Raw genomic sequence first — 20292 nt, forward strand, 5'->3', positions numbered from 1 at the left:
TTTTCTGATTCTTCTGAACCTATATGTTGTAATAGAATCTATGCTAAAGTGCCCTAGGACACCTACTAACAACAATCCATCAATGGACTATCACTCTGCAGATTCTGAAAATGTACGGAGGAGATTAAGACCTTTTGGAACATTGGATGAGGTACTTTATGTACTGTTCCCATTCAGGTTGAGGCAGTGGGGAATGAGAGGTGCTAGGAGAATCCTCTGAAAGTGTTGTTTCCAAACCAGGAGGAGTGGTGGCAGAGACTGGTGGTGGCATCGGCTCATCAATGTGCTCCCTTCTCTTGTACACAAAGGGGGAACCCTTGTATCTAATAGGGGTAATCAGCTTAGATATGGCTTGTTCACTGCTAGAATCATCAGAATGCAAATGAGGAGAGGAGGGAATAGGGGCAGGAGGCTGGTTTGATGATGTGTCAAGAGAGGGAAACAAAGGATCAAGATCCAAATCAGCATTTCTGAGGGCTGCTGCTTGCTGTCCAGATGAAGGAGGGCCAAAAAAGGCTTTATTTTCCAGAAAAGTTACATCCTTTGAGACATAGAATTTTTTAGTGGTAGGATGATAACATTTATAGCCCTTTTGTGTAGGTGAATATCCAAGAAAAACACATTGAAGAGCCCTAGGATCCAGCTTATCTCTGTTGACTTTGGGTCTGTGGACAAAACAAATACACCCAAACACTTTAAGAGGTAAGGGAGTATGAAGATTATGATCTGGGAAAAAAGATCCTAAAAGCTGAAAAGGACTTTTGCTGTGAAGTCTCCTAGAAGGGACCCGGTTTATAACGTATGTGGCCGTCAACACAGCTTCTCCCCAAAAGGTTTTTGGAACATGATGATGATGAAGGAGAGTTCGGGTGACATTAAGAAGATGTCGCATTTTTCTTTCAGCGACTCCATTTTGTTGAGGAGTATCAACACAAGAGGATTCATGAATAATACCTTCTTGTTGGAAGTACAGATGCATATGAGTATTAAAGTAATCTCTCGCATTATCAGTCCTAAACTTCTTAATAGACTTGCCAAATTGGGTGTTAATCATTTTGCAAAAGGATGGTAAAACAGTCCCAATGGCATCCTTGTCTTTTAAAAGGAACACCCAACACATATGAGTACAATTATCAATAAAGGATATAAACGATTTTGCCCCAGAACAGTTTAATACTTTGGAGGGTCCCCAACATCAGAATGAATAAGATTAAATGGCTGAGAAGAGAATTTATTGCTGATTGGATAAGGAACCCGATGATGTTTAGCCACAATACATTCATCACATTGAAAATTGCTTGGATCTAGAGAGTTGAACAAAGTAGGGAACATTTGTCTTAACAAAACAAATGGGGGATGACCTAATTTAAAATGATGCAACCAAATAGAAGAGATGTCAGAAGCAGATAGAGAAAAACGAGCCTTCCTAAGCTGTTCCCTTTTAGTACCAGAATTCTGTCCCTGCAAGATATAAAGCCCATTTTGCTCCTTAGCCACACCAATCGTCCTCCCCGTGTCCTTGGCCTGAAACTTACACATATGAGGAGAAAAAATAGCCAAAAAATTAAGGTCTTTAGTTAGTTTATGAACAGAAACAAAACTGGCTGTCAATTTTGGAACACGAAGGACTTGATCAAGGGGTTGACAGGGATTAAAGGAAACTTGGCCTTTTCCAGAAATAGGAACAGATGTTCCATTTGCAATGGTAATGTGTCTAGTAGTTTTAAAAGGTTCATAGGTGTCAAAAACATGTGGATGAGGGGTCATATGGTTAGTGGCTCCTGAATCAAGGATCCACATGCTATTCCTTTCAGATTTAGAAGCCAAAAAAGTCCCATAAGTTAGTTGTTTACCTTGCTGAACCAGAGAGCAAGATGCTCCATCCTGGAAAGTCTGCAAGAATGCCTCCAGCTTGCTTAATTCCTCCGTTAGCTTGCTAAGATCTACTGAATTTAAGTGAGTGGAATCAGCCTTTGTTATGCCCCTTTTTCCAGTAGCTTCTTCTGGTTCTTTATTGGAGATATAACTCTGATGCTTTATATTTTTAAACCCCTCCAATTTGGCCCAAGACAGCCTCTTTTCCATGCAATTTGAAGCATGTTTCCCTAGTATGTCGTGGCTTATTGCAAAAGGTGCACCATTGCCCCTCACGATTATACCCTTGGTTTGCAATAGAAGCTGTTTTTCCAGCAGCAGCTGGTTTCCCAGTCCCTGATTTGATTCCTCCTTCTTTATTGCTGGTCATAAGTGCTGATAACTCAGTGCTATGATCTGACAGCGTTGCATGTCGCCTATTCTCCTCACTTCTAATATCGCAAAGACTTGGATCCTTACCCAAGACTAGGAAGTTTGTCCTTACCCAAGACTTGGATCCTAACTTGATCAAACTCGGTGTTTAATCCAGCCAAAAATTCAACAACTCGATCCCTTTCGAAAATCTGATTGATGGTGTCTGCATCTTCACTACACACCAGCTTTATTGCTTGATAATGATCAAGTTCTAACCATAACCCTTTCATCTTATTGAAATATTCAGTAATTGATAACTGACCTTGTTTCATAGTGTTTATCTTGGTTTTTACCTCAAAAATTACGGAAGCATGTAGAGAGATTAATGTTGAGTAGTTTGGTTTACAGCTGTAATTAGTTTGTTGCTGTGTATTTAGAAGACTGTGTTAGTTAAGCTGTTAATATAGTTGCTGTAATTTGTAATAGTTTGTTAGTAAGGATAGCTGGTATATATATATCCAGCTATGCCTTATTTCTTATTCATTCAATCAATTCAGGTCTACCGAAGTTCATTTACGACTTCTTCTTTTCACATCTCTCTTCTCTTTCTGTTTTACATCTTGAAACCCTAGATTTACATAGTATCAGAGCCATTGACCGACGTCCATGGCTACTAATCATGAATCCAATTCTTCTTCCTTGCCTCGTCCTTCCTCCTCTCTGTCATTGGAATCACAATCTGATTTCTCCTTGATTGCAAAGGCCTTTAACTTTGTTCCAATTAAGCTGGATACCAGCAATTATCTTTTCTGGAAGGTGCAAATCTTGGCGACAATTAGGGTGTTCGATTTGATGTCGTTTATCAACAAGTCTCCACCATCAGTGAAATATATTCCAGATCCTGCATGTGATGGATCTGATTCTCCAACAGTTAATCCTGCCTACACCAATTGGATCCGATCAGATCAATTGCTGTTATGATGACTCTTCTCCACCATGGATAAGGAGGTACTCGAACAGGTGATTCATTGTGAATCATTTGCGGAGATATGGCTTTCACTTGAGAATCTTTACTCACAGCAAACGGTAGCCAAGTCCTTTCAGTTGAAGCAACAATTAATATTGATTAAGAAGGATTCTGTTTCTATTAATGAGTATATTCTGAAAATCAAAACCATAGGTCATGCCCTAGCTGCTATTGGTGAACCATTGAGTGACAAAGATTTATTGCTAGCTATTCTGAATGGACTTGATCATGATTATGGGACTGTGGTTAGCCTCATTACATATCAGATGGATGATATAAATTTGGAGAAGGTTCAGTATTCGCTATTAATGCATGAGCAATGTTTAGCAGCAAAAAATTTATCTGTTTCATCAGCCAATTTTGATTCTGTTGCTTCTTCTTCTATGAATGTCAATGTAGCTTCATATTGGTCTAGAAATGGTAATGGATTTGGTAATAATAGAGGAGCATTTATGCCTCGAGGAGGTAATTACCAAAATAGAGGAGGAAGAAGTCATGGTAGGTCTGGTGGTAGAAGAATATATTGTCAACTTTGTGGAAAATCCAGACATTTTGTGGACAAATGTTATCATCGATTTGATAGGAATTTTTAACAAGTTCCTAGTCAGAATTTTGGTAGAGTTGGTGGTTCATTTGTGCAGTTTGATCCACAAGTATATCTTGCTGGTCCAAATGAGTCTAATGAAGCTTTTATGGCTGAAGTAGGGTCTATGTCAGGTACTTACTGTCGTCTTTTGCCTCAGTCTCCTGATTCTTAATCTTAGATTTCCTATTCTGGTAACTCTCCTTGGTTTGTTGATTCTGGAGCAACCAACCACATCACAACCAATCTTAATAATCTGTCACTTCACTCCCCATACACTGGTGTTGATAAAGTTGCCATTGGTAATGGTAAGAGATTGTTTATTTCTAATGTTGGTATTAGTCAATTATCCACACAAACTAGTCCAAATTCTTTCATTTCCTTACCTAATATTCTTCATGTTCGTAATATGAAGAAGAGTCTACTTAGTGTCTCTCAACTCACTAAAGATAATAATGTTGTTGCTGAGTTTAATTCTGATTCCTGTTTGGTTAAAGACAAGAACTTTGGACTGGTGCTACTTCGAGGAACTCTTAAAGATGGACTTTATCAGTTGATGCCAGCATTTGCTCATGCTGTCAAGTCCAAACAACCTACAAAATTGTTTCTGTTTCTTCTAATAAATGTAAAAGACAGAATCTACTTTCTTCAGATCTATCCTCCAGTGTAAATGCAGCCCACACAAACAATGTATGGCAGCAGTGGCATGCCAAGTTAGGGCATCCATCATCCTTTGTATTACAGTCCATTCTGAATAAAATTCATGTTTCTTGTTCAAAATCTGATGTTTCCTTTTGTGATGCTTGTAAAGCTGGAAAATTACATCAGCTTCCCTTGGTTATTTGTTCAATTACATCTAAGAAACCTTTGGAATTGGTCTACTTTGATTTGTGGGGTCCTTCTCCTATTGTTTCCATAGAAGGGTACAGATATTACATAATCTTTGTTGATGCTCACACTAGATACACGTGGCTATACCCATTGGAACTCAAATCTGATGCCTTTGCCACTTTTGTAACCTTTCATAAATTTACTGAGTTACAATATAACTCCAAACTTAAAGCTCTCCAAATTGATAATGGTGGAGAATTTAAAACCTTTTTGCCTTACCGTCAAAGTCATGGTATTCAACCTTGATTTACATGTCCTCATACACACCAATAAAATAGTGTTGCTAAAAGAAAACACTGACATATAACTGAGATGGGATTCACATTATTAGCTCATGTTCATATGCCATTAAAATTTTGGGTAGAAGCCTTCCAAACTACTGTTTATACCATTAACCTTTTGCCTTCTTTTCCTTTACAATTTCTTTCTCCATTTGAACTTCTTTAGCGCAAACAACCTAACTATATGTAGCTACAACCTTTTGGATGTGCTTGTTTTCCCTTTCTTGGACCTTATAACAAGCATAAATTTGATTTCCATTCCACTAAATGTGTGTTCATTGGTTATAGCCATGTGTAATCAGGGTATAAATGTTTGCATCCCTTGGGAAGAATCTATGTCTCTAGGCATGTTCAATTCAATCCAGGTGAATATCCCTATTCGGCTCTGTTTTCATCTTCTTCTTGTTCTTCCTCTAAAAGTCAATTGGTTTTTTCTAGTCCTTCTACTACTTTTCTTCATTCTCTTCCTACTATTTCTTCTAATTCTTTATCTCTTGAAGTAGCACAGTCCTCTGCTCCTATCCTGTCTTCTTCTATAGCTGCTGGTCCTACTTCTTCTTCTTCTAATTGTTCCTTTGAACCTAATTTGGATCAACAAACTTTGCCTATATCTAGGGTTGCTCTAGCTCTTTCAATTCATCCTATGGTCACTCGTTCCAAAGCAATACAACTTACTGTTACCTCTCCTCATGCCTTAGTGAGTACCCTAGAACCTAGTTTAGTCCATGAAGGTCTCTTAGATACTCATTGGCATAAGGCCATGGCAGAAGAATTTTCTGCACTACAACGAAATCACACATGGGATCTTGTCCTTTTTTCTTCTGATATGAATATCATTGGCTGCAAGTGGGTGTTCATAATCAAATATAATTCTAATGGGTCGATTCTTAAGTACAAGGCCCAATTGGTAGCAAAAGGTTTTCTCCAAACTCTTGGGATAGACTATGCTGAGATGTTTAGTCCAGTTATTAAAGCTCCAACCATTCGAGTTTTATTCTCTTTGGCCGTTACTTTTGGTTGGGATATTCAACAAGTAGATGTTAACAATGCTTTTCTTAATGGAGACTTGGTTGAAGAAGTTTATATGTCATAGCGAGAGGGCTTTGAAAATTCTCAATTTCCTTCTCTTGTGTGTAAATTGAAAAAGTCCTTATATGGTCTTAAACAAGTCCCTCGAGCTTGGTACACAAAGTTGAGGGCAACATTGCAAAATCGGGGTTTTATAATGCCTATTTTTGATGCATCTCTATTTATTAAAAGGACTGTTAAGCATGTTCTCTTCATATTGGTGTATGTTGATGATATACTTGTTACAGGTTCTGACCCTATCACTCTTTGAGCTTGCATTCAAGATTTGGACAAACATTTTGCACTCAAAACCTTAGGATCAGTCAACTACTTTCTAGATTTTGAGGCATTTAGAGATGTTAATGGTGTATATCTCACTCAATCAAAGTATACCTTAGATCTATTGAAAAAGGCAGCCATGCAAGATTGTAAACTCGCTACTACCCCTATGAACTTAGGAGTATCCTTGACTGATAAGGGTGATTCATTTTCTAATCCTTCTCTTTATTGTACAATCATTGGTTCTCTACAATATTTGACATATACTCGGCCAAATATAGCCTTTGTGGTGAACAAGTTAAGTTAGTTCTACCTTCTCCCAAATTGCAACATTGGCTAGCTTGCAAACAGTTGCTACGGTATCTTAAGGGAACTATCAGTTTGGGATTGCTATTTACTCCTACTTCTAGAGATTTATCCTTAACAGTTTATACGGATGTTGACCATGCTGGTTGCAAAGTTACTAGGCAGTCTACTATACTAGTGGTTATGTGTATTTCTTAGTCAGAATTTATTGGTTTGGAGCTCAAGAAAGCAATTTGTAGTGGCCAAATCGGTTGGAGAGGCTGAGTATCGAGCAATGGCACAAGTAGTGATTGAAATATTGTGGCTCAAGTCTTTGTTTGCTGAAATAGGATATTCTTGTGGTCATGTTCCTATTCTATGGTGTGATAACTTAGCAGCCAAAAGTATAACAGAAAATCCAGTGTTTCATTCTCGTACCAAGCACATTGAGATAAATGTGCACTTTGTTCATGAGAAGGTAGAGAATGGGGAGTTGAAATCTATAACAAACCAAAACTATATGGAATACAATGATTTCTCCACACACCATCTAATCTACATACAACATCATATATACACACAAAAAGATAGAAAAGTAAAACTCATAAAACATGGAAATATGTAACCCATGAAACATGGATACATGTTTCCTCAATTTGTGGGATCCCATAAACAATGGATCCATTGTCCCCATTTCTACACTCCCCCTCAAGCTAGCTTAAAGATATCTTTCATAGCAAGTTTGCTCACTAATCTTTCAAATTGATTTTTGTGTGGTCCCCTTGTAAGAACATCGACAACTTGATCAACTGTTGGAATGTAGGGCATACAAATTAACCCCCATTATCAATTTTCTCCTTAATAAAGTGCTTATCCCCCTCTACATGCTCTATCTTGTCATGGAGTACTAGATTATGGACAATGGAAATCACAGCTTTATTATCATAGTAAACCTTAGCTGGTAAGGGAGTGGAGACCCTTAAGTCCTCTAGAAGTCTCTTTATCCACATGACCTCACAAATCCCATGGGTAACTGAACGAAATTCTGCTTCAACACTATTTCTAGCCACCACATTTTGTTTCTTGCTCCTCTAAGTGACGAGATTACCTCCCACAAAGGTGCAATATCCCGATGTAGATCCTATCAGTAACACTGCCTGCCTAGTCTGCATCTGTATAAGCCTCTATGTGAAGATGTCCATGTTTTCTGAAGAGCAAACCTTTTCCAGGAGTTCTCTTTAGGTACCTTAGAATTTTGTAGACAACTTCAAAATGTTGTGAACCTGGTGAGTGCATAAATTGACTTACTACACTTACTGCAAATGATATATCGAGTCGAGTGTGGGATAGATAGATGAGTTTACCCACAAGCCTTTGATATTTCTCCCTTTCTACTACATCTTTGGGTTCGACAGGTTGAAGCTTCAAATTAGGTTCGATGGGAGTTTCAGCTATCTTACACTTGAGCATTTCTGTTTCAATGAGTAAATCCAAGACATACTTATGTTGGTTGACAAAAAATCCCTCCTCAGATCTTACAAACTCTATCCCAAGGAAGTATTTTAGGGGTCCCAAGTCCTTGGTCTCAAACTCATATGTTAGTTTCCTTTTAAGTTCTTTAATCTCTCCCCTGTCATCACCAGTCATTATTATATCATCCACATAGACAATTAAGATAGCTTTCTTACTATCACCAGAGTGCTTGAAGAACATTGTGTGGTCTGCTTGGTTCTGACTATAACCATAGTTTTTTACCGCCTTTCTAGACCTTTCAAACCATACTCTTGGAGACTGTTTTAGACTATACAAGGATTTTTTTAAACTGCATACCTTGTTGGTACCAAGGCTCTTCTCAAATCCAAGTGGGAGGTCCATATACACTTATTCCTCCAAATCGCCATTTAGGAAGGCATTCTTTACATTGAGTTGGTGTAGAGGCCAATGTTGGGCCACTGCGAGAGAGAGGAGGACTCAAATAGAATTTATCTTTGCCACTGGAGCAAAGGGTCTCTTGATAGTCAATGCCATATGTTTGGGTGAACCCCTTGCAACAAATCTTGCCTTATACCTCTCTACGCTTCCATCTGCTTCACATTTTACAGTGAAGACCTATTTATAGCCTACAATTGTCTTGCCTCTTGGTAGCTCCACAATCTCCCAAGTCCCGTTCTTTTTAAGAGCATTCATCTCCTCATTTACAGCTAGCTTCCAATTTGGATCACCTAGAGCATCATGAATTGTTCTTGGTACATGCAAGTTAGAAATATTTGAAAGAAATGCCTTGTGGCTATTGGATAGTTTTTGATAAGACAAATATTTGGCAATAGGATGTTTAGTACAAGATCTTACTTCTTTTCTAGTGGCAATGGGGACATCAAGATCAGACAAATCAACTGAGGAAGAATCTAAAGGAGTAAGTTTAGAATTACCCTGAGTGGAAGAAGGACCATCATTCGAAGATGCCAACTGCTCAGTTACTGGAAGGATATTCGGATCAATAGCATTTCTCTGAGATTTTCTTTTGATATAAGACTAAAGCTCAAGTTTCGGATTACTTTGATCCATTTCTAGTAATTCTCCCCCTGGTTCCGATTCCATTATGCTTGGCACTTGTGAACTAAACACATCATCTTCTTTATTGTTTTGAGCACTAGTTTCCTTGGATCGTTTATCAGAGTGGAGTGGAGTGTCAATCATATCAAACATATTTGGCAGAGATTCAGAAATTTTCAAAAAATTATCTTCTTCTACAGGTTTAGAAAAGTTTTCTTCCTCTACAATATTCTCCCCCTGAAGATGATTTTTGGTAAAATAGGGTTGATTCTCTATAAAAGACACATCCATGCTTATGTAAGTTTTTTTTGTCAAAGGATTAAAGCATTTGTACCCTTTTTTTCTGGGAGCATAACCAACAAAAACACAATTTTCAGCCGTTGGATCTAATTTGGATAAAAAAATTTGTGAAATGTAAACAAAACAAGTGCATCCAAAACATTTTTAAAGGTAGCTCAGAGGACAACTGACACATGGGAAAAGTCTTTTTTAAAGAATTTAAAGGTCTCTCAAAGTTTAAGACTCGAGTGAGCATCCTATTGATTAGATAGCAAGTAGTTAAAACATCATCTCCCCAAAGGTATTTTGGGATATTCATAGAAAACATAATAACCCTAGTTACCTCAAGTAAATGTTTATTTTTTCGTTCAGCTATGCCATTCTGTTGAGGAGTTTAATGACATGTTGATTGATGTAAAATACCTTTTTCTTTAAAAAAAACCCCCTAAACATTCATTGAAGTATTCTGTTCCATTATCAGACCGAAGAATACAAATTTTTGTTTGAAATTGGACTTCGATCATGTAAAAGAAATTTTTAAAAACACTTGCTACGTCGGATTTCTTATTAAGCAAGTAAACCCAACATAGTCTAGTATGATCATCGACAAAAGTTATAAATCATCTTTTACTAGATAAAGTGGTAACTTTTGAGGGTCCCCAAACATCGCTATGAATCAAATAAAATGGTTTTGAAGGATCGTAAGGTTTGGGAATAAAATTAACACGATGATCTTTAGACAAATGATAATTTTCTCATTGAAACTTAGAACAATTCATTTGTTGAGAATCTCACATCGCCTCCACAAGAGAGACCTGGGCTATATATAAGGAGGAGGATCCCTCCACCTGTTAAGCTAGCTTTTCAGGTTGGAGTTCTACCTCTAACTTCTCACATGGTATCAGAGCCAACCCTTGGCTGGGGAACTATCCTCGGTCGTGGTTATGGACCAGTACCCTGCCCGATCACCTGGGTATGTATCAGTTACTGGAGAAGCGTCGGCGTGGGGGGGAGTGTTGAGAATCCCACATCGCCTCCACAAGGGAGATCTGGGCTATATATAAGGAGGAGGATCCCTCCACCTGTTAAGCTAGCTTTTCAGGTTGGAGTTCTACCTCTAACTTCTCACACCACTCCTTTAAACAATTTAGGAAATAAGTGTTTTAAATAAGGAAAACTATGATGGCCTAACCTGAGATGCCATTGCATTATTGGATCAGAAATAGAGATTGAACTATTACCATTTAATCCGTGAGCTTTTCTATTACCGAAGAAATCCTCATTGAAGTAGTAAAGTCCGTTTATCTCTCTAGCACTGCTAATTGTCTTCCTTGAGTTCTGGTCTTGAAATAGGCAATAAGAATTAAAGAAGGTAATGCGGCAGTTAGAATCTTTCGAGAGTTTACTGATAGACAAAAGATTACAAGTAAGTTTAGGAACATGAAGTACTGATTGAAGATCAATACTTTTAGAGATTTTAATGAGGCCTTTGCCAGCAATAGAAGAAAAATTGCCGTCTGCTATCCTTACTTTCTCACTATTTGAACAAGGAGTATATGAATTGAAAAGATTGAGCAAGCTGGTCATGTGATTAGATGCCCCTGAATCAATGATCCATGGAGTAGATTTAAAGGAACTTGACAGGGTTAAAGTAGTTCTACCTGAATGTACCAAAGAACCATTAGTTGTACCAGGTAACGAATTGGACAGTAACAATGTCAAGAGTTAATTGAATTGCTCTTTGTTGAAGGAACCTGAAAGAATATCTAGGGGAAATCAATCATTCACCCGTAATCATTCAATAGCTTTAGGAGGATATTTATACAAAGAGAAACCTGAAAAAACTCCTAAAAATACTCCTACTTTATAGCTATAGATAACCTATATTTAATTTTATAAATACACATTAGACATATCTATAAAACTGCTGATATTAGCTACTATTTATCTCTTTAAACTCCTTTCCCATCTAGGACTGCTACCTCATCTAAACTCCTTCTTCATCTAGGAGTTTAGTTCGTGACTTATATCTCGGTTTCTTCCAACACTCCCCCTCAAGCTGGTGAATAGATGTCAATAATTCCTAGCTTGTTTCTTATTTCTTCAAAATCCTGCTTTTGCATTGCTTTAGTCAAGATGTCTGCCTTTTGATCTTTTGTTGGAATATACGTCAGTTTTATATCTCCACTTTCTAGCTCCCCCTTAACGAAATGCCTGTCTATTTGAACATGTTTCATCCGGTCATGTTGTCCTGGATTATTTACTATGCTTATAGCTGATTTGCTGTCACTGTAGAGAACTTTAGGTCCAACTATAGGAATAGATAAATCCTCCATGAGTCTTTCCACCCAAATTACCTCACAAATACTCTGTGCAATAGCCCTATACTCAGCCTTAGCATTGCTTCTAGACACAACTTGTTGTTTTTTGCTCCTCCATGCGACAAAATTTCCCCAAAGCTTAGTGCAATACCCTGATGTAGATTTACTATCTTCAATGGATCCGGCCCAATCTGCATTCGCATAACTCCTTATTCCTCTTTCCTCGCTTTTCTTGAACAACATTCCTTTCCCGGGAGTCCCTTTCAAATATCTAAGAATATGATATGCAGCTTCTAAGTGTCTTTTGGTTGGGGAATGCATGAATTGACTGATGATGCTCACTGCATACGCAATATCTGGTCGTGTGTGAGATAGATAAATTAATAATATCTGGTCGTGTGTGAGATAGATAAATTAATTTTCCCACCAAACGTTGAAATCTTCCAACATCTACCAGTTCCTCATTTTTCTCTCTTTTGTTTTTCCAGTTAGGCTCTAATGGAGTGCTTACAGGTTTACAACCAAGCTTTCCTGTCTCTTTTAGAAGATCTAAAACGTATTTTCTTTGAGACAGAAAAATACCTTTGTTGCTTCTTGCTACTTTAATTCCCAAAAAATATCTCATCTCTCCCAAGTCTTTTACTTCAAAAACTTCCTTCAGTTGCTGTTTCAACCTTTCTATTTCTTGAGAATTCTCTCCTGTGATGATTATATCATCTACATAGACTATTAGGATAGTTTTCTTACCTTCGCAATCAACTTTTGTAAAGAGAGTGTGATCTGCTTGTCCTTGCTTATATCCTAGGTGGTTTAGTGTGTCACTAAACCTTTTGAACCATGTCCTAGGAGATTGTTTTAGACCATACAAGGATTTTTTCAATTTACATACCTTTCCTCTTGTGTCTTTTCTTTCAAAACCAGGGAGAATTCTCATGTAGATCTCTTCTTCCAGCTCACCATTCAAGAAAGCATTTTTTATGTCTAGTTGATAGAGTTTCCAGTCCAAATTCACTGCTAATGACAATAACACCCGGATAAAGTTAAGTTTGGCCACCGGTGCAAATGTTTCCTCATAGTCAAGGCCTTGTGTTTGTGTAGAACCTTGGGCTACAAGTCTTGCTTTGTATCTATCCACTTTTCCATCTGAGTTGTACTTTATAGTAAAAACCTATTTGCTATCAACTGTGTGCTGTCCATATAGAAGATCCACTATTTCCCAGGTGCCATTCTTTTCGAGGGCTAGCATTTCTTCCGTAATTGCTTTCCTCCATTTTTCCTCTTGTAGTGCACAGTAAATATCCTTAGGGATAGCCTCATCATCGATGCTCTCTGTAAATGCCTTGAATTTAGAAGACAGTTTTGAATATCCCAGAAATTTAGAAATAGGATGCTTCGTGCAAGTTCTGATTCCTTTCCTCCAAGCAATGGGAACATCTAGATCATACTCTTGCTCACATTGCTGTTGCCCTTCTTCTTTATTTTCTTGAATAGCAGCCTAAAAAATCTCCTGTTTCTGTAATTTTTCTGGACTTACCCTCGGTTCAGATGATATGGACTGTTGCTGAGTGTCACGAGGCTTCCTTGAATACACCAATAGTGGTGGTTTAGTTTGAATTTGATCACTCTTTTGGATTTGGTCTCTTTCATTCTCTCCCCCTTGATCAAATTCAGACACATGTGATGGAATTATTGGATTAGAACTAGCGAGAGGGATCAAAGAAGAAGAGTCTAGAACCAGAGGAATCCAATGGTTAACTTTGTCTGGATGAGAAGTTGGCTGAAAAAACGGCTGAGTTTCAAGGAAAGATACATCATAGGAGACAACAAAAACATCAAAAACACTCGAGGGGTAAGGGAGTTTAGGACTCTATTATGGTGAGGGAAAACATCAAGAAGGACAGCCAAAGGAGTCCTAAACTTTAAGACTTTAGAGGGTAGGCGATTGATGAGATAGGCTGAGGTTAATATGGCTTCCCCCCAATATGAACTTGGAACATAAGTAGTAAACATCATGGCTCTTGCTGTTTCAAGTAGGTGACGGTTTTTTCTTTCAGCAATTCCATTTTGTTGGGGGTTATAAGGACATGAGCTTTGGTGAATGATACCATGCTCAATTAAATATGAATTAAACTCATTGGAGAAGTATTCTCTTCCATTATCGGTTCTCAAGACATGGATGGAGGTTTGAAACACATTCTTGACCATGTGATGAAACTTTTTGAATATCGAAAATGCTTCAGATTTTTCTTTCATTAAAAATACCCAGCACACCCTTGTATGGTCATCAATAAAAGTGATGAACCATCGTGTATTAGTGAGATTTGAGGTGTGAGATGGCCCCCAAATATCACTATGGACTAAGTGAAAAGGTGTGGAGGGAGTATAAACATGATTAGGATGAAATTTTCTGGTCTGTTTTGCAAGAATACACTGCTCACAAGACAAATTGTGAGTTTTATTACTATATAAAGAGGGATACAAGAATTTAAGATATTCAAAACTTGGATGTCCTAACCGCTGATGCTATAACATAATGTTTGAATTTGAAACAAGAGCTAAAGAATATAAAAACTGAGACCTAGATGCAGTAGAATGATCATGCCTTGATGTTTGATAAAGCCCTCCTCTCATCTCAGCATTGCCAATCATCTTTCCCGAGGTTAGATCCTGAAAAACACAAGAAGATTTGGAGAATATTACACAACAATCCCTGTCATTAGTCAATCTGCTTACTGAAATTAAGTTACACTGTAAGTTTGGGACATAGAGAACTGATTGAAGCATTAAACCTCCTATCACAGCTGTTCCTTTTCCCTTTACCAAGGATATAGTACCATCAGCCATAGAAACATTCATAGGTGTATCACATAATTTAAAATTGGACAACAAATATAGAGAACCTGTCATATGGTCTGAGGCACCCGTATCTATGATCCAACTGTTGGTAGGAATTCTTTGAGATACAAGAGAGTGTGCAATATTACCTTTTGTGACTAAGGAAGCCACATGAGTAGAATTATTTGCATTCTCAGTTTTGAACACCTGGGATTGGCTGATTAATTGTTGCAAAACTTCCAGCTGATTTGCAGTAAGAGTAACAGATGTTGAATTCCCCTTCTCAGCTTCTACCATATAGGCTAATTGACCTGTGTTATGTCCTCCTTTTCTTTGATTTCTAGGCTTCCAATTTGCTGGTTTTCCATGGATTTTCCAACAAGTTTCTCGAGTATGATAAGGTCGATTACAATGATCACACTATTGTTTTTCTCTTGCAGCCTCTCCTTTAAAGGATAAAGGAGTTTTACCCTTAAAAGTGTTTAAGGCTGATGCAGAGGGATAGATTTCATTGATAGGATGTCCGGACTTTGTGAGCATAACTTTCTTCCTACTTTCTTCCCTCCTTACTTCAGCAAACGCTTCCCTGATGGTTGGAAAAGGTTTCAACCCTAGCAACCGACCCCTAACTTCATCTAACTCTGAGTTTAAGCCATGAAGGAAATCAAAAACTCTCCCCTTCTCCATCATCTTACCATACTTTCTACTATCTGTTGTGCACTCCCATTTGATCTCATAAAAGAGATCCATCTCTTGCCACAAAGCTGTTAAAAGTATTGAAATATTTAGTGACCGAGTTTGTACATTGTTTTGTGGTTCGAATAAGAGATCTAACTTGAAAACATTGGGCAGAATTCTCTAGATCAGAATATATTTCTTGGACAGCCTTCCATATCTCACAAGCTGTCTTGTAGAAAAGATATGTTCTACCGATTTTGGGCTCCATTGAATTTACTAACCAAGCCATAACAATGGCATTCTCGGCTTCCCATATACTTGAACCAGCAAACTCTGTACTTGGCCTCACCATATCACCAGTTAAATAGCCTTCCTTGCCCTTACCTCTAACTACCAACAGGACTGATTGGAACCACTCACGGAAATTGGTTCCATTCAGTTTATGTTGTGTAATATGAAGAGAAGGACTTTCCAAGGCTGTCGTGAGAGATGAAGCTGTAGGAAGAGTCCTTGCCGGAGGAGGATTAGAGGTTGTTACCTCACTGCTGGAATCATCGACCATCTTGGAGACTCAATCCGTCTACTTGGGACGATTTTAAGAAAAATCAGGCCAACAAGAATTTGGCTCTGATACCATGAAAGAATATCTAGGGGAAATCAATCATTCACCCGTAATCATTCAATAGCTTTAGGAGGATATTTATACAAAGAGAAACCTGAAAAAACTCCTAAAAATACTCCTACTTTATAGCTATAGATAACCTATATTTAATTTTATAAATACACATTAGATATATCTATAAAACTGCTGATATTAGCTACTATTTATCTCTTTAAACTCCTTTCCCATCTAGGACTGCTACCTCATCTAAACTCCTTCTTCATCTAGGAGTTTAGTTCGTGACTTATAACTCGGTTTCTTCCAACAGAACCAGATGTGGAGGGAACGTCCGACATGGCGGTGGTAGGGACCGATGATCTGTTGACTAGTAAGTGACTGCACATTGTAGATCCAGTCATTCTTCGCCTTTTAATCTGAGTTGGTTGGGTTTGTTGGATCTGTCTGGTGGATCAAATAGTTGGATCTGGCCTAATGAGTCAACACTCGTTGATCAAATCTGAAGCGGATCGTAACTGGGCAGGTCAGATTTGACCCAAATCTAGATTTGTTTAAAAGCTGGCCAACAACAATGGAGAAGTCATTGGAGAACTGACCAAGGCGACAAGTAGTGGTTGGCGACGACGGGCGGTGGCCGGAGGCAACGACGAAACCATCGAGATTTGGATGGGCTGAGAGAGGCGAGTCCAATGATGGTGACGATGTCGCGATTGGAGCACCGGAGAGGGAGATCAGAGCAAAAAGGTGAACAGATCTGAAGGGCGACGTGTGGTGACACGTGGGAGCTCATTGATGGCTGGGCTCCTTGGGTTTGGCCGAGCTAAGGTTGGTGACGGTAATGGTGGTGGTGGCATGACTGGGTTTTGGCCGATTCAAGGAGTAATCAGGGCAGCAACAAGCAAGATCTGGATGCCTGGCTGCTGTGTGGTTTGGTCGGCGACTGCAGACGCTTGAGGTTTGCACCGCGACGGACAGGAGATGGTCGCACTTCACCCAAGTTAATCTGGTGCTGTCGCTAGATCTACAAGTTGCTGTGGCTTGCAGATTTGAGAATTCTTCGACTGACGAGCTACTGGGTGTAGTTGGATCTGATGAGTTATGTTGGACCATTGCGACCTCAGATCTTGACATCACACGGGGTTGAAAGGCGGCTGGGCTACGGGGAGGTAGCTGATCTTGCCGTGAAGCCCCAACAGAACGACGGTGAGCACAACTGCGATAGGAGACCCTTTGTCTTCTCTGCTCTTGGCACTTGACAACAACGGCGGATTCGTCTGCTAGAATGGTGGCAGATCAACAACGGCTGCGGGTGGCTCTGATACCATATAACAAACCAAAACTATATGGAATACAATGATTTCTCCACACACCATCTAATCTACACACAACATCATATATACACACAAAAAAATAGAAAAGTAAAACTCATAAAACATGGAAACATGTAATCCATGAAACATGGATACATGTTTCCTCAATTTGTGGGATCCCATAAATAATGGATCCATTGTCCCCATTTCTACAAAGATACATGGATTCCTCTCTTGTATTTATAGAGGAAGAGTACAATATGAAAGGAAATAATAATAGTAAAAAGAAAGAAGAATATGCTTAGCATATTCTCTACCAATAAAATATTTCTACAGAATTCAACAAGTACTTAATCGAGCATGGTATCATTGACCAAAGCTCATGTCCTTACAACCCCCAACAAAATGGGATAACTGAAAAAAAGAATCGCCATCTACTTGAGACAACAAGAACCCTAATGTTCACTCATTCAGTCCCAAATTCTTATTGGGGAGAAGCTATATTGACAGCTGCTTATCTTATTAATAGACTTCCTTCAAAAATTCTAAGGTTTAGGACTCCTTTAGATGTTCTTCTTGAAGCCTTTCCTATCATACTTGAGTCCTAAACTCACTTACTCCTCGAGTGATTGGTTACATTGTTTTTGTTCACAAAAATCAACCCATTATGTCCAAATTAGATCCTAAAGCTCTCAAGTGCATCTTTGTGGGTTACTCTCCTACTCAGTAAGGGTATAAATGTTACAATCCTAATACTTGAAAGTTCTTTGTTTCTTGTGATGTTCTTTGAGAATCAACCATTCTTTCATGATCATTCTCAGCAAGAAAACCCCACCAAAACAGCAAACCATTGGGATCCAATGATGCCTACTTAAAATTGTTCTACTTCCTTACCTATACCTATTCTTGATGGTGAATCGTCCCAACTTATATCTGAATCTTGTCAAGCTCCTATTTCTCCTGCCCAAAACCATTAAGTGGGAGAGAATAAGGAATACCAAAATTAGGAGGATGATCAGGTTCAAAGTAAACCACCATTGATGGTTTACTCAAGAAGACCTTGTGACCCTCAGCCAACCATACTATTTGAACCAAGGATAAGTCCAAAAAGAACGATTGATGCTAAGGTTGTTAATAGAGAAGATGACATAGGAAGGAAGCAAGAGTATGATCTGGATATTCCTATTGCTAATGAAAGGAGTTAGATCCTGCACTAAGCACCCTATTTCTAATTTTTTGGGATACTCAAAACTGTCTCCTCAATTCAGAGCATTCACAACTAGTGTTGATGATATGATTATTCCTAAGGACATCTACCATGCATTACAGGAGAAGTGGTGAATAGCAGTCATGGAAGAGATGCAAGCCCTGGAAAAGAATGACACTTGGGAGATAGTGAGACTTCTGAATGGAAATAATACAATAGGTAGCAAATGGGTGTTTACAGTAAAGTACAAATCAGATGGAAAGATTGATAGATACAAGGCAAGACTTGTAGCTCAAGGTTTTACTCAAACTCAAGGCCTTGACTATGAGGAAACATTTGCACCTGTGGCCAAACTTAACTCTATTTGGGTGATATTGTCATTAGCAGTAAACTTGGACTAGAAACTTCATCAATTAGATATAAAGAATGCTTTATTGAATAGTGAGCTAGAGGAAGAAATCTACATGAGGATACCCCCTGGTTTTAAAAGAGAAGACACAAGAGGGAAAGTATGCATGTTGAAAAAATCGTTATATGGCCTTAAGCAATCGCTTAGGGCATGGTTTAAGAGGTTTAGTGATACACTAAACTAGGTTGGATACAAACAAGGGCAAATTGATCGCATCCCTTTTACCAAGACAGATTTTGATGGTAAGAAGACTATTCTAATAGTCTATGTAGATGATATAATCATCACTGGAGATAATACTCAAGAGATTGAAAGGTTGAAGCATCAACTAAGGGAAGCATGTGAAGTAAAGGATTTGGGAGAGTTGAGATATTTTTTAGGCTTGGAAGTTGCAAGAAGCAGTGAGGGTATTTTCATTTCATAGAGAAAATACACTCTAGACCTATTAAAAGAAACAGGCAAACTCAGATGCAAGCCTGCAAGTACTCCTTTAAAGCCTAATTGGAAGAATAGAGAAGAAGACAATGAAGAGCATCAAGTTGATAGAGGAAGATTCCAACGCCTAGTGGGAAAACTAATTTATATATCACATGCACGGGGGGACATTGCATATGCAGTAAGTATAATCAGCCAATTTATGCATCGTCCAACCAAAAGACACCTTGAAGTTGCTTATCATGTCCTAAGGTATCTTAAAGGCGCACTTGGGAAAGGATTACTGTTGGAATTATGTTGATCTAATGTTGATCCTCGAATATTTTAGGATCAGTGTTTTATGTAAATATAGAAAGATAATAATTGTAAGATGCTATTAATTATCTCCTTTCTCTTTTGCTAATAATCCTCTCCTTAAAAGAGGATGTTGTACACATTCATTGGTATGAATCAAGACATTTTCTGGGTCTGATTTCTAAGTTGGTATCAGAGCCAAACTGAATCACTGTTGGCACCTTTGTGAAAAACCCTAGGTTGCCCTATCATTCATCTGGAATCACCAAGCTGCCAGCTCCTCTCCATCGACAATCCTCAGTTGCCGCCGATCACAGATCCACTGGCGCTATCCCAAAACAACGTTGATGCGGCCGACCGCATTCCCAAACGCTGCCGACCCCTAGCGATCTTGGCATCGCCACCTCCCAGCGCTGCTGCTGCCACCTCCCAGTGTCACTGCCGCCCTTACACTGGCAACTTCTTCCCTGATCTTGTCAACTAGTTTCTTCTTCCTTAGCCATGTTCGAAGTTACCTCTGAAATCTCTGCCGTTGTTGTCCCAACAAAAATCCCGACAACCCAGCCAACCCATTCTGTCCAAATCACCACTATCCGCTTAAATGGTGATAATTTTCTTCGTTGGTCTCAAGGCAAGGGAAAATTGGCTATCTTATTGGGGACAAGAAGGAACTTGCAGCAGATAACCCATCCCATTCCATTTGGGATGT

General features: G+C 38.6%; 1 protein-coding gene across 7 annotated transcripts in view; it reads left to right on the plus strand.

Annotated features, from left to right (window-relative positions):
- The window catches only part of LOC127790290 (topless-related protein 4-like), a 58407-nt gene that overhangs the window by 2062 nt on the left and 36053 nt on the right, over nt 1-20292 (plus strand). The gene's annotated exons all lie outside the window — the stretch shown is intronic.

This window comes from Diospyros lotus, chromosome 14 (assembly GCF_014633365.1).
Source record: "Diospyros lotus cultivar Yz01 chromosome 14, ASM1463336v1, whole genome shotgun sequence".
In the NCBI taxonomy this organism is placed as follows: domain Eukaryota; kingdom Viridiplantae; phylum Streptophyta; class Magnoliopsida; order Ericales; family Ebenaceae; genus Diospyros; species Diospyros lotus.